Source organism: Falco peregrinus, chromosome 5 (genome assembly GCF_023634155.1).
Source record: "Falco peregrinus isolate bFalPer1 chromosome 5, bFalPer1.pri, whole genome shotgun sequence".
Classification (NCBI taxonomy): Eukaryota; Metazoa; Chordata; class Aves; order Falconiformes; family Falconidae; genus Falco; species Falco peregrinus.
The window spans coordinates 3552805-3567993 of NC_073725.1; the positions used below are offsets into that span (position 1 = coordinate 3552805).

General features: G+C 44.3%; 1 long non-coding RNA gene across 1 annotated transcript in view; it reads right to left on the minus strand.

The window, feature by feature from the left end:
* Positions 1-290: 290 nt before the first annotated feature.
* Positions 291-15189, minus strand: part of LOC114012093 (uncharacterized) — a 40149-nt gene continuing 25250 nt past the window's right edge. The window contains exons 6-7 of the long non-coding RNA XR_008747151.1: positions 4981-14327; positions 291-3950 (exon numbers count right to left, since the gene is read on the minus strand). This is a non-coding gene — a long non-coding RNA (uncharacterized LOC114012093). The remainder of the gene's footprint in view (positions 3951-4980; positions 14328-15189) is intronic.

Consider the following 15189-nt stretch of genomic DNA (forward strand, 5'->3'; position numbering starts at 1 on the left):
GGCTGAGCGCGGGCTGAGGGCAGAGCTCAGGGGCTGCGACCAGCGGCGCAGAGCCCAGCCGGGGGCCCGTAGCCAGCGCTGTGCCCCAGGTCAGTGCTGGGTCCCGTCCTGTTCAGCTGGGTCATCGGTGACCTGAGGGGACGGAGCGCAGCCTCGGCAGGTCTCCCGATGGCACACACTGGGAGGAACCGCCGGGACACCAGCAGGCCGTGCTGCCCTCGGCGAGGCCTGGGCAGGCTGGAGAGCCGGGGGGAGGGGACCTCATGGGGTCCCACAGGGGCCAGCGCGGGGTCCTGCCCTGGGGAGGGACAGCCCCTGCACCGGCACAGGCTGGGGGTGGGCTGCTGGGGGGCAGCTCTGCGGGGAAGGGCCGGGCGGTGCTGGGGGACAGCCGGTTGCCCGCGGGCCAGCGGTGGCCCTGTGGCCGAGAAGGCGGGTGGGAGCCTGGGGCGCGTTAGGGGCAGCGTGGCCAGCGGGTGCAGGGAGCTGATCCTGCCCCTCTGCTCGGGCTGGTGAGGCCCATCGGGAGTGCTGGGCCCAGCGCTGGGCTCCCCAGTCACGGGAGACGGGGAGCTGCTGGGGAGGGCCCAGCGGGGGCTGCGGAGCTGGTGAGGGGCCTGGAGCACCTCCCTGGTGAGGAGAGGCTGGCAGAGCTGGGGCTGTGTAGCTGGAGAGGAGAAGGCTGAGGGGGGATCTCATCAATGTAATCAATTAACTTAAGGGTGAGTGTCAAGAGGATGGGACCAGGCTCTTTTCAGCAGTCCCCAGCGACAGGACAAGGGGCAACGGGCAAAAACGGCAACACGAGAAGTTCCATCTGAGTATGAAGAAACACTTTTTTACTTTGAGGGTTACAGAGCACTGGAACAGGCTGCCCAGCTGAGGAGTCCCTTTCTCTGGAGATAATTCAAAACCCACCTGGATGCAATTCTGTGCAACCTGCTCTGGGTGAGCCTGCTTTAGCAGGGGCTTGGACGAGATGATCTCCAGAGGTCCCTTCCAACCCCAACCGTTCTGTTATTCAGTGATTCCTCACAAAGTCTGTACCCATGGATCCTTCTGAAAATTATGCATGTCCTTAATACTGCGAGACCATGGCAAACAGGCACTCCCTTTGGTTCCTGCTGTGATCTGGGGACAGGCTCTGTGCTGGCACCAGCTCCAACAAAACCTAGATGCCTCTGTAGCCTGGTTGACAGTGGCCAGACACCACTGTTCCTGGAGAGATCTTCTAGACAGCAAGGGTTGGTGTGCTGCGTGATCCATCTGTGCCCCTCACCAAAGCCACAACACACGTTACAAGCAGGCCCTTCTCTTGCCACTGTCTGGAGTGATCAGCTGCTTCAACTCCATGAATGTTTAAAAGTAGTATGGTTAAAAAGAGGCCCTTTGGGTTTTTTGTAGTGATTCGTGGAAAAAATGAAATTGTGATGATGAAAGTGCCATTGAAGTCATACTTGTTGCGCTGCACTATTCCTTCCTCTACAACTGTATGCAACTTCTTTGATGGGTTTTTCTGAGATCTGATGTAGGCTGTTGTTGTTCTCTGGTGTTTAGGGAAATCCCCAAATTAAAATTATTGCAGTAGCAATTTCATAATTCCATGAAAAGTTTCATAAAAATGCCATTCATGTCATTCCCTGAAGTCATCCTTGCAATTACAGGATATGTGGTTACAGTAGGAAGGGGAAATTGTTTGTAAAAATACATATAAACTATAACATGTAATTTATAATAATATACAATATATTGTTGTTATGTTATATGCACATGCTTCACAGCCACACACTGGCTATCATTTTTACACTGATGCAGGCAAAGACTGTTCACCTAACAAAGGCTGATCCACCAGAATCACGTCTCAGAAGGGCAACTGGAAAAGTCATATTTTCCTCAGTCTAGAAAACTTATTTCAATGGATCATGCCATTGTTCAAAATAGAGGAAAAAGCACTGTGTTTTGTGATCAAATGTTTCGGATAATTCAAAAGCAATAAAGTTTAGGACAGCAAAATTTCTTGAAAAGAAATCCGATTTTGAGTAGGAGAGTCTTAGAGATAGCTAGTGCAGTCTGTCAAATCAGTATAACTGATCAGCAATTAGGTATGTGACAAGACACTGTGCATTTTTAAAAATCTTTAAAGAATAAGATCTTTTAAGAGACTTAGAAAAACAAAACACCAGGCACAGAACTTTTTTCTTCTGCTAACTTGCGGTTTTATTTCACTATTGCTTTCTTGAACTAGTTGCAGAGTTCATTACCACACAGTTTGCTTTCATTTTCTTATATAAGCATGTTTTCCCTTGTCTCAAGTGAAACAGGATATCCATCTTTCAGGATGAAAGATGCAATACCTTTTGCAAGACCATTCATTTGTATGTCGTAAGAGCACAAGCATTTAGCAAGTTACATTGTGGTTAAAGGAAGTCTGCAGATTTCCTATTGCAATAGGTTAAAGCTTTTGTTGAGCTACAAGATTGACTAATGTGGGACACTTCCTACTTCCCCTTACTTTGATGTCATATATTTAAGGGAAGAGCAGTAGAAATAATAACTATGTTTTATTGTTTATTTTTCTCAGTTTGCCATGACACTGACTTTTAATGGGAGCAGCTTTAAAGAGCACATAAATGAGCTGGAGGTGCCCCTTCAGTCCCGTGCTATTAGGCAGACTACCCCAGTGTCATCCGTGCAAAGACTATGGGATCTGCCTTCATCCCATTAATGAAGTACAGTGATATTTCTTTTAAAGATAATGTTAACAGTTAAATGCCTATGCTGCATTGTCATTGATAACAAAAACTAGCTAAAATCATGAAAAGAGCTTAAAAAATAAACTGATTTTGCTAAGGAGATTTTTCAATTATATGTAACATAGTAAGACAACAACAGTATACATATTAATTTCTTAATAACTTGCTCTCCAAAATTTTAGTTTTATTTTTGAAAGAAAAGAGTCACCAAAGTAGAATTTTAGGGCCTGTTGCTCTAGGAAAATCCGCAATGATGATAAGGTAACTAGGGAACTAAACACTGACACTGCAAAGTGTAAGTTGAGCAACTGACTTCTTTAGCTAGACTGTTTCTCCTTTTACAATTTTCAGTTTACCAACTTTCCAGCTTCACGAGCTGCTTAACTTTTGGTCTTGAAGAAGAGCAGAAAGGTCTGGGCCAGTGAATCAACATCTCTGCCTCTTCAGCATGAGACCTTGCAAAGCCTGGTCTCAGAGACATCCAAGACATTCTCCACCAGACAGGGAAAACCTCAGCCAACCTGCTCCATAGACTTAATGAAGGTAAAAAAGGTAGGAAATGAGAAAAAAAAGAGGATGTATTTGAACAGAAATATCAGTTTTCCCATATTCATTAGAAAGGACATGGAAACCAACATCACTATGGTGTTTATTTAAAAAAAAAAAAAAAAGGAAAAAAAAAGAAAAAAGCTTCCAGCAGTTTTTAAAGCATTTTCTTTACTTATAAAGGGACTTTGATTCTTCAAGTGAAATTACATGCATATGTACCCTTTAAAAAGTATTTTGTAGAGGTGCTATAAAGGTTTGTCCACTTCAAGTCCATGACTACTCTGTGATGAATATCACATCCCACTTAAAAATGTTAGAAGGTTTAGAAGGAAATTGCTTAGCAGCACATTAACAGGCCTGGTCACACTGGCTCCTGCTGGGTTTATATATTGTGAGATCGCCTTTAGTTCCAGGAACATGAGCTATTTTCTTCAGGGGATTCTCACCTCATGCAAAGTCCAGGATGAGTGCTGCTTAGGGGAGGAGACAGCTGTTCGGCACTTCCACTCTTTTTCAACAGACAATGCCCCTCTCATCTATCGCCATCCATGTCTTTCCTGAAATTTTCTACTCCAGGAATGGTGGAGTGGTGCTGACTGCAACAGGATTTCTACCACAGCCTTCTAATACCTCACATATATGAATTATCTGAGGTAAAAGATGACATTAATATTATTCCTATGGAAAACGGAAGACAAAGAGCTTTTCCTGAGGATATCTATAGATTGGATCAAAAAATACCAACATTTTTCATAAAATAAAATTACGTCACGAAATAAAATTATTTCAAGACAGCTTCAGCTACACAAAGTAATTAATGGCAGAGGAATCAGGTCTCCCTCTCTTCTGATACTGTCTCCATGCCTTCATATATCACAATTTTTTTGCTAAGATGCTGAAGATTGCAATGTCTTTGGCTTTAGGTACTTGGAAAATGAAAAACACCACTGTTTAGCTTTTAAAGTTTGGTCATAATCAGTGGCCTGCAGGGGCTTCTTATGACAACCAAGACATTGCCAGTGGTTTGCCTTCTGTAGTACAGAAGGTAACAAAAGGACCATGCCTGAGTCCTTCCCTACTGGTGGTAACTTCCAGTGCCAAGGAAGAAAAGGTTTTGAGCAATTATAGGAACTATTGTGTCTCTACAAGTTCTTCAGACTAAGTAAGGTCTTTCATTTGTGTTTCATTTTGAACTAAGCATGTCTCTCAACATTAGGTTTAGAGTTCGACTGGGAGGGGGCCATTATGAACACCTTCATTTTATATCCTAAACCTTGGAGGGCAGTTGGTTTATCCTTAGCATGCAGTGTATAATTACTACCTAAATGATTATAAAATACTTCAGGGAAGATAATGTTTTAAAATGATCTGAGAACTAACCCTAAATAAGATTTTTTTAAAAAAAAAGGTTTTAAACATTGTTTTTAAAAGGGTCAAGTTCATTCTGGAGAAGCAAATCAAGCCCTGGGGACCTCTCTTCCAGTGAAAGTGGTTACAGTACAAGCAGACTTTCAAACACTGTCTTCTCAGACCTCATTCCTAATCTGCCTCTTCCGTTTTACATGTCATTTCCAGCAGTGAATAAAGCCCTGAGGAGAAATAAGCCTAATTATTTGTACATGGCCCCCCACAGTCTCCTATTTGATTATGTCAAGCAAGAGTCATTCTGCTGACGCACCTCTCGCCAGCCGGCTGTACAGTATAGCGATGGAGCTCCTTCCCTCATTCTGCTTTCCTTCTCCACTTGGCAGAGATACGTATGTGGGATTTCACAGTGTTGTCTGCCAACTTCGAAAGGAGAGATGTGTCAAACTACTATTGGTTGGTTTCAGTTTGTAAGGGCTAAAATAACAATATTTGAAGCTTCAGACAAATACCAGGAAGGAAAAAAAATCTCTGCTGTTGATTTACTGGAACACACTATCATTGAGACTTGAAGGGAGGGAATTTAAAAGGAACAAATTGCACGTATTGCGCAAGCTATTAATTTTACCATTTGATGAACAAGCCCAATAACGCTTGTCCTAATGTAAGAACGTAGGTAACACACTACAATTCACAGCCGTCATGCCTATTTTAAACCGATCTCTGCATAACTTCCCAGATTAACCAACTACTACACTTTCTCAAATAACAGCTGAATTCACCCCTTCTCCTCTGTCTGTTGCTTCCAAAATCATTTCTTGAATACAGTCAGAGCACAGCTAGTAAGACTTTTAGGGATTAAACTCAAGATCATTACAATATACCTAAACTGTCTGTTAATATGCAAACCCTAACAAGCACACAACAACTTTTTCGAAACATAAACTCGAGGTCGCATTTCCTATATATGGTATCTCACCTCCTTAATATAGCCAGGGCTTGTTATTCGAGAGTTACCGTAAGATTTGTGTGGGTGCTGGAGCAGAAGGAAGAATAAGAGGTCTACTAAACACTGAAGGTAATGCTGAACTACAAAGCAGGACTTTGCACAAAGACTACATGCCAGATGTGTGCACCCTGCTCATCAAAATTAGCAGCCAGAGAATTCACAAGCCGTTTAAAGCACATTTATAGAACAAATATTTTTTCCTAAAAATTGTTAGGCAGGTTTTGTAGCAATGTTGTGCAAGGTAAATATAAAAATAACTCATAAATATCTTAAGGCAAGAAAAATATGTCAACCTTTTTGGCCATCAGTAAGTTCTGCTATTTAAATTAGACTCAGGAAATTTTCTTTATTCTTGGGACTTCCTAGGCAGTTACAACTGAGAAGCCACAGAAGACCTCATATAAGTTTGATAAAGCGAAATCGCTCTGGCATAAAACTACTGATTAGCTGTTAGAAAGGTAGTAGGAGTCCATGTCGCTATTTTTAAAACCCTACTCTGTTGATCCAAAACACCCACGCCATTCCCGAGAAATGTGAAATATTCTGAAAGACTGATAAATGGGTTTTTTAAAAAAAGTTTTCCTCCAAGCAATTTTCCACTGCCAAAAAATAAGTAATTTTTCAAACCAAGTAACTCATTTGGGGATAGTTGTTTTCACATTGTATCAGAGATCATTTTACATTGCTTGTACTCCAGACGGTCCTAAAAAGCTACCTAGTTCAATTCCGGTACAGGTAGGAAACTCGCCACCTTGCAGGCGCTTTACCATTTCCCCAAACTGGGGCTGTAACCCCATGCCCTTCATCTACTGCCTTCTCTACAGCCTTCCCCTTGCCCAGTCCCATCAGAGCCACCTCCACTGGCTCCCCGTGCCCTTCTTTTGGGGCAGAGGCATTGCAGAGTTCCCGGAGAGCAGGCAAGGGACTTACCAGGTGGCTCCTCCGGAGAGCTCCCCTGCCTTCCCAGGAGGTGTTGGATGAACCATACATTCTGGAGGAAACACACACATTTGGTGGGGAGAAAAACTGAACTGCTTGCAAGGACCAGCTCTGTGGCAGAGCAATAAATTAAAGCTGTGGAGGCCATCCGTGAAGATGGCTGCTGGTCTTGGTAGCCCTTCTGCATGGCAGCCTTCCACAGATGGTTCAGTCTTCAGTGCATTTCATATCCCTTTATTTTGGCCATGAATATCCATACAAAATACTGTTAGTACCAGAGATTGTCTGTGAATTCCCACAAAGGGGATGTTGACATGTGCTTCTCTATTCCCTGCCCAAAGGAAAGACCACATACAGTGCTGCCATTCTGTTCTAGCAACCTTTTTTTAACATAAGATATAGGGCAAGCGTCAGACCTTAACTCCAAAGAGGTAAGGATGATATTTTAGATAGCTATATCCTGCTATACCTAAGCCTTTAAACTAATTGTGGAAATACTGTGTTCAGGAGAAGTACTCAATTAACTCCCCAGCTTTCTAGGGAAGTTTTGCACTTTCTCCCGAGCCTCATGCTACCATGACTATACTGCCAGAAGATGCTCAAGAGAGCTACTTCAAAATGCAGGGACCTCAGTCACTACATTTACTGCAAAAATCACCAATATGGGGTTCTGGTGGAATCCTTTTATTACTGCTTTCAGTTTCCAGTAACCTCCATCTCCAGGGCCTTGAAGGCAAAGAACTGGGAACTTTTTACCCATGCTAAGTAGAGGTCAAAGAGGGTCAGTCTGGTCCTCTCCTGGCCTGCCCACAGGTTTGAGCGTGAACATGTAACGTTCTCAGCCCTCTCATTTCCCTGCAAAAAGCGCTGAACTCCCCTTCCAGAACAGGCAGCACACGCAGCACGCTTGTAGATGACTAATACGGTATTCCATGTTGCAAATATGATTTATTCTATTGTCATTATTTTTATTACAGTCAGCCCAAGAATGATCCTTGTACTACTTTATCTCAGTAATGGGATAGTTTGGCAACAATATCACTGCTTTTCCTCTTTCTAAAGAGAGGAGACATTTTTCAAGTGTACGTTTTTTGAAAGCCATGGAATTGGAGGGGGGTGGGGGAGGGGGTGTGTGTGCCAAAGAAATGGGTGAGTCAGGCTGCTAACAGATAGAACATGCAGATCTTTTAGAAGAGCATTAAGCTGTTCCTTAGGCTGACTTCACAGACTGATACAGCCATCGTGGTCTGAGCAGAACACTCGTTAGCACATGAATCACAGCAGAACAACAGGTAGCTAAACGTACAATGTTACGGCACAGTTACATCAATGTTCAGGATAATAAAAGAGAGAATAAAAATAAAGAGTCAGAATACAACTGTATTATTCAGCCTGATTAGAAGCCAAAATATTATGATGAGCCAGCCAAAAATGACAAACACATTCACACACACATCTTTCCACTGCCCCAGTAAACCTTTGGCAATCGAAGAGAGATTATTTGCTGCAGTTTGATTCTGCTAGACAAGAAAAAGGTTGGAAAAAAGACAGTGCACATGGAAAGGGACTAAGGTAACCACCAAACATTATTAGGGAGCATTTTCTTGTCTGTGTAACTGAGACTTACATGGGATGAGGACAGTAGGAATGTGTGGGAGCCTTGCCAGCCCCATGCTGCCTTGGTGCATGATTTGCTCCACGACAACTCTGATGGAGCAATTTACTCACTTCCTATCTGCTCACAGAAACTCCTACCTGCTTTCTGTGTGCCAAAACTGGCCAACTATCTTGATGTCCACTCCACTGAGTAGAAATACGCGAGTATAATTTATTTTAGAGAAACACAATAACACATTCAGAAAGTGGAAAGATTTGCTTGTTGAGGGATGGTCCAGTGACCCAGTAACGTAACACTTCTGCTAAGTCACTGGTTTTTGAAAACAGGGGAGTGAGAAAGCCTTTCCTAAGACGGTAACTCCAAAATTTAGAAAGCTATTGAAAAGCAGATTTCTGAGGGGTGGGATTAACTGGAAGAGACACCATGAGGTTTTCAAAATTGAAGTCTAGATTGCCAGAGTTGTGTTCTTTGCTGTAATTAATCCAATCCAAAACCTAGATCCCTGTAGGACAGTTACCATTTCCTGTGCATTGAATTCTGCACCACAGTTTTATTTCCAAGTCAGAACAGGTAAAAAGCAAGAGCCGTACCCAGGCTGTGTATACAGGATACTCTTAAGACACTGAGACACAGTCCCCATCACTACTGAAAAAAACCACAGCAGTCATGCAGGGAGATGTGACAAGTACCCAGCTTTCAGACCACTGCAGGCAGGGAAAGGTCATCCTATTTCAGAGGGAATGTTGGTGTGTGTAATTTGTTTTCCATTTCAATAGATATTAAGTTAAACATTATAAAAGACTTTGTGACCGGGTCTTTTCCTCCTGCATACTGCTGGGAAGCTGCAGCGTTTAGAGGCTGTGATCTCACTGACTCCAAGGAAATCCAGCAACAGCATCAACAGCCAAAGAGATGGCAGCAAGCCAGGCCAGTTTCGCTCAGAAATTTCTGCTGCTGGGGTATGCAGAGCTGTCAAAACCCTGGCCAGTGTCACCGAGCTGACATGAGAACTGGGGGAGTTTCACACCGCTGCCCAGTGCTGGGGAACCAGCATCTTCCCAGCCCTCTCACCCCACAATACGCTTTATTGAACTTCTTTTTCAATTAACCCTTGCTGTTGGCCATGAAGGAGCAGCCAGATTTTCTCAGTAAGAGTTACCCATAAGGACAGAAATGTTAACATTTCAGCAGCAAAGACCCGCGGTGTGACCTGAGGCCAGCCAGTGCTGATACGAGGCACTCCTGGATGTACAGGGAAATTAGGAAAGATGACAGCTGTAGAGATAAGATGAAGAAATAGAACAACTTTCCTCACTGAAAGGGCCAAAGCCCCAAAACCAGTCTGGAAGTCTGTGGTTACATAGTGTGATACATGGTAAGGAGATAAGAGTGAGGCTGGAAGAAGTGATACTGGGATGAAGCAATCAGCTACACTCATAGGAAACAGCCATGTTCCACATTCTTCCAAACACATCCAAAACACTTGTAGCATCTTGTCCAGTTTTGGCTGGTGTCTCTGACTCTGTTACATTACTGCAAAATAATCATTAAAAAAAATAAAGAAAGATTAGACTTGCACTGACAGGCGTCTGAATACACAACTGTACAGAGGAATGTGATGGTACCTGCAAGATGCAATATAGACTAAATATCTTCCAACTGTAACTCCTATAACGTCTTTCAGAGAGTGACATTTCCACTTCTGTTCTAGCCTGCAAGACCTGGAAACTTCTTTAAAATGAACTTGTTTGAGATACAGTCTATGTTAACAGAGAAAATTCACAAAGTTCAGCATCTTTTAAAAGCTGTAGGGAGCAAGTGTGGCTCATAACAAACCCTGAAGCTGGAAGACTGGAGCATAGCATTTAGTGCTATGAAAAAATGCCTATCACAGTCCTAATGAATATGTGTTTAAACTCCAAACACCTGTTGGTCAATTATAATAGAGCGCTGTGAATATTTTTTTAAGTGTTTTTGTAAAAAGTCCAAGTATAATGAGTCCCGCTCTGGGTGAGGCTGAGAAAAACCTGCTATGTAATTTCAATGTGCTCTGCTGCTTTTCTGATTAGAGCTGGCTGAGATCTCCCTTAGCCTATGCAACCAGGGCATAATCTGCAGATTTTTGAATGTTAATTTGAATGATAATTCCCGTTCAGCAGATGAAACATCCTAAGTACGGTTACTTCTTTAAGAAACCCTGATCGTTGAAATATCATGTCTAGAAAAACAGAGAGCGAATTACCCATGGGTTCAGGTTCATTGCATTTCATGATTAACCTCCAGGCTTGAGGTTTTTCTTAACTTCAATTCTAACTTTAGACATATAAATTCAAACTGTCACATGGCTTGAATTATCAGTAAAGACACGTGCATGCAAAACAATAGTTAAGTACTTTTGAAGAAGTACATAACTGCTAACGTGGGTATTTGGCCTCAAGAAGTTTCATGTGGGCTTTGACACTAATTTACTAGGTTTCTTCAGACAAGACAGCTTTTGCATTTTGAATCCCCCGTGTGTACAATGAAGGGAATGACTGTAGTTAACCTGTTAGGGACTGCCGGTTTGATTAATTACTGTAGTATCGCCACTGGCAGCAGCCGCAGAGTCAGCCAGGCGCTGCAGTTCCGTCTCACGCAGGCAGCACCCTGGTGCATCACGCTCTCCTTCGCAGAAAAGGGAAGTGGGACAGGCCGCTGCACAGTCCTGGAGAGCTTTGAACAACAGCTCTTGCCCTCGCTCTGGGAGAAGTCACCACCATGGTCTCTTGCATTTTCCCTGTAGCAGGCTTGCTGTTACACTGACTAGCCATGGCTCTCAAGAGGCACCAAACACCTTTGGGTCAGTTATTCAGCAAATCATCTTCTGCCTGTGAACAATCAGATCATAGAACTTAAGGAACTGAGAAGAGAGAGGAAGGGATAACATTCCCTTTTTTGCCTTCACTGGTTTCCCCAGAAAAAAATGCCTTCAGCATTTCAGCCAGCTGCAAGGCTTGTGCCTTCTCTGTTTCATTCTCAAGAGGTACATCTGGTTTCTGGTCAAGGAATGGCCCTTCACCTTCCCTTTTTCCTCTGAAACGAAATAAAATGTGGACATCTGCAATGTAATGAGAATGAAACCACTTCATTCACTTTCAGAGAGACTAAAGTGAAGTTTCCTGAAACATAACAGGATGTGAAAGCAGCAGCAGCACCCTGAGCAATGCTCCGTGAGTCCCTGCAGTGGCAGCACATCTTGTTGCAATGTCAGGCTGCCCAGGGAACTTCTGTTCATTCCACATACCTCTTCCGATGACATCTCGACCTAGTTCATTGCTTTGAAATTATTACCTCTTGAAGTTATTGGTGGCCGGTCACAAGCGGCTGCGTGCTGGGGCCAGGCCTGTTTAATGTCTTTATCAACGATCTGGATGAGGGGATCGAGTGCACCCTCAGTCAGTTTGCAGGTGACACCAAGCTGGCCGGGAGAGTTGATCTGCTGAGGGCAGGAGGCTCTGCAGAGGGGGCTGGGCAGGCTGGGCCGATGGCCGAGGCCACTGTGTGAGCTTCAGCAAGGCTGAGCGCGGGTCCTGCACCTGGGTCACACCAGCCCCACAGAGCTACAGGCTCGGGCAGGAGTGGCTGAGAGTGCCTGGTGGGAAAGGACCTGGGGTGTTGGTCCACAGCCAGCTGAACATGAGCCAGCAGTGTGCCCAGGTGGCCAAGAAGGCCAACAGCAGCCTGGCTTGGATCTGAAACTGTGTGGCCAGCAGGACTAGGGGACTGATCGTCCCCCTGTACTCGGCACTGGTGAGGCCACAGCTCGAATACCGGGTTCAGTTTGGGCCCCTCACTGCAAGAGGGACGCTGAGGTGCTGGAGCGTGTCTAGAAAAAAGGCAGCAAAGCTGGGGAAGGGTCTGGAGCACAAGCCTTCTGAGGAGCAGCTGGGGGAACTGGGGCTGTTCAGCCTGGAGAAAAGGAGGCTCAGGGGAGACCTTACTGCTCTCTACAGCTACTTGAAAGAAGGTTGTAGCGAGGTGGCTGTCAGTCTCCTCTCCCAAGTAACAAGCGATAGGACAAGAGACAATGGCCTCAGGTTGCACCAGGGAGATTTAGATTGGATATTGGGAAAAATTCCTCCGCCAAAAGGGTTGTCAAGCACTGGAACAGGCTGCTCAGGGAAGTGGTTGAGTCACCATTCCTGGAGGTATTTAAAAGGGGTGTAGATGTGGCACTTGGGGACATGGTTTAGTGGTGGACTTGGCAGTGCTAGGTTAATGGTTGGACCTGATTATCTTAGAGGTCTTTTCCAACCTAAACAATTCTATGATTTTATGGTTCTCTGACGTCCAATGTTTGGCAAAGGCAGTCTAATCCGAAAAAAAAATAAATTAAAAAAACAGATCCGTTTCTTTTTCTGTTATTTGGAAATTTCACAACAGCTCTTGCCAAATTGCATTCACATTCCCCGCACCTTCTTGACCAGCAAACTTCACTCCAGACCTCAGACAGAGTGGATTCAGCTCACATCCAGACGTCCATTCATCCTAACCTGTTTGCAGCAGTGTTGTGACAGCTGTTCTTTGTGTCAGGGCTGGCTGGCTGGGGAGAGCAGGGGGATGAGATAAATATGACAAAAGGGCTGTTGTGACACCAGCTTTGTACAAAGGAAATTAGGGATTTTGTTTCAAGTATGGCTAAATTGTGACGTCTCTCCAACATGTATACGAATGCTTATTTTTCAGTAACTGTGATTTTCTACTTGTACCACTCTGCATTTCTTCAGCTTTTAATCAAGCCCAGACCACACGTCTCCAACTGAAAGTAACTTTGTCTTTTCCCTCCAGTGTCACAAGTGACAACACCTTCCACAAACACAAGCCTCCAGACCGCAATGTTTGGCCAGGCTGTGGTGCCTTCGGGTGCCTGACACATGCCGATGCCCTCTGGCATTAGTTATGTTATCTTATTACGGGTGATCTCACAAGCTCCACTGGAAAGGCTTTCCACAGAGTCTTAGCCCCCCCAAAATCAAAACACAACACTTTTATCTCTGCAACACATGATGAATGGAAAAATATATCACGGCCCCATATTGGCACCTGGTTTGTTAAACACAGGATTTGAGCCTCATGGTTTGCTTTTCAATCTGACCTGCTTCAGCACTTACTGCTCGCTATTGCTGAAAATAGGTGCCTCTAGCTCGGTGCCTCTGGAGGTCGGTGCGCTCATCAGTGGTTTTGCTCTGCAGAGAAGTGAGGTCAGCCCAGAGAAGTTACGAGTCTAAAGTGTTTCATAACACTCGAGTTAGAAATTGGGGCTCAGGACCTGGATTCCTGTCCCGGCTCTGGTGGGGCTGGGCTGAAGGCTCTTGAAAGCTGATGTCAGGAGTGATTTAACATGTGACGGTGCATGGAAACTGGCTGTGCAAGCTGTTGCAACATGCAGTAAGAGCAGCAAAGGCAGCAGGAGTACTACAAGCACTTTGACCCAACAGCAGTTCACCCCGAAGAAAATCCCCATAAAAAGCATTTACAGCCATCCTCTGGAGGAGTTGGTTAATTAGATGGATAGCAAGCGGGATAACTGGAGGGTTCCTAAGGCAGATGTGGCAGTTCCCTTACTCCAGAGGTAAGGCTGTGTGGTAAGCAGGATGCAGGAAAGAGTGGTGGTAAAAAACAGAGGATAATTCACATTTTCCATGACCTGGGCACTTTCCCCAGGGCAGGAGAGAGCAGAAATCAGAAGCAGGTTTGCTGTTTCTTCCCTGGGTTAAAGAAGGGATTAATCACAAGGGGAAAATGCTTTGTAATACTGTGACTCAGCAGAAAACATTACTTGCTTGGAAGCTGCTGAAGGACAGGGCTGGGACACAGCAGTGAGTCAGGAAAACCTGGGATCTGGGCTGCTGCCGTCACCCTTCCCTCTGGCCTTCATTTAGCAATCTGAGCATATGAGAACAAGGTGATCGCTTAAAAATACCTCATGTTGTCTTGTGTAGCCTGTGTGGATTTCGACTGCACAGCAGAAAGAGAAGTACAGATGACATTATTCTCCTTTCTGTGGAGTGCTTTTTGGCACTGATCTTCCTATGGCAGCTTCAGTGGCATGGTCCTAGCAAAACAGGATGGTCACCCATAGATGAGCCCTCCAACACGTACAGTCATCTAAATTCATAGTAACACAGACCCAACTTTTCTACAGGAAAAAAACATACGAGGAAGAAAACCTCGTATCACCCCAGCTCTATACTATGTGGTGTTTTTAGGGGAAGATCCCTCAGAAAAGAGGATGTGCCTTCTAATAAATCATGTGTTAGCTTCTGTAAGAACTGCCACAAGGGCACTGGAGCAATGACCTGTCATCTCATGGAGTCAAAAGAAGACAAGTGTCATCCCCAAGAAAGACATTGTGAGGGTAGGAAGCTATCCACTTGCTCTCTCCTGTCTGATTTACTTAAGTGGTGCTGCAAAGCAATGAATGGTACCTAAGTACCTGAGTACTAGCTCAGAACATGAGTTACAGGAGTTTTTCAGACTTTCAGGCTGTACTGCTCACCTTTTAGGACATGTTAATTTTCTCTAAACCCTTCAGATGGACCTACATAGTGGTTTTCTTCTCACCATTTGATGTTACATGACAATCGGGAGACCCCATCCAGAAGCAAACCTCACAGTCAGCAGCAGCCTATAACTCACCAGGAAGCTGACTTCCCCCCGCCAGATTTTATAACCCAAATAACAGGCAATAGGCAGTAGGTAAATAAGAAAGAAAGCATAAGTAAAATAAATAGCCTAAATAAAATTAAATAGAAGACTAGGGAAATGTGATACACAGTGACAGTGAAGGTAGGTGTGCTACATGACCTAGTCACCACAGAGACCTGGGTAATTACAAGCTGGTTCTGGATCGTTCATGTGGCAGACAGCATGAAAAAGTAGGATTTGGTGAAGACAAAATGATGCTGTCATGAATT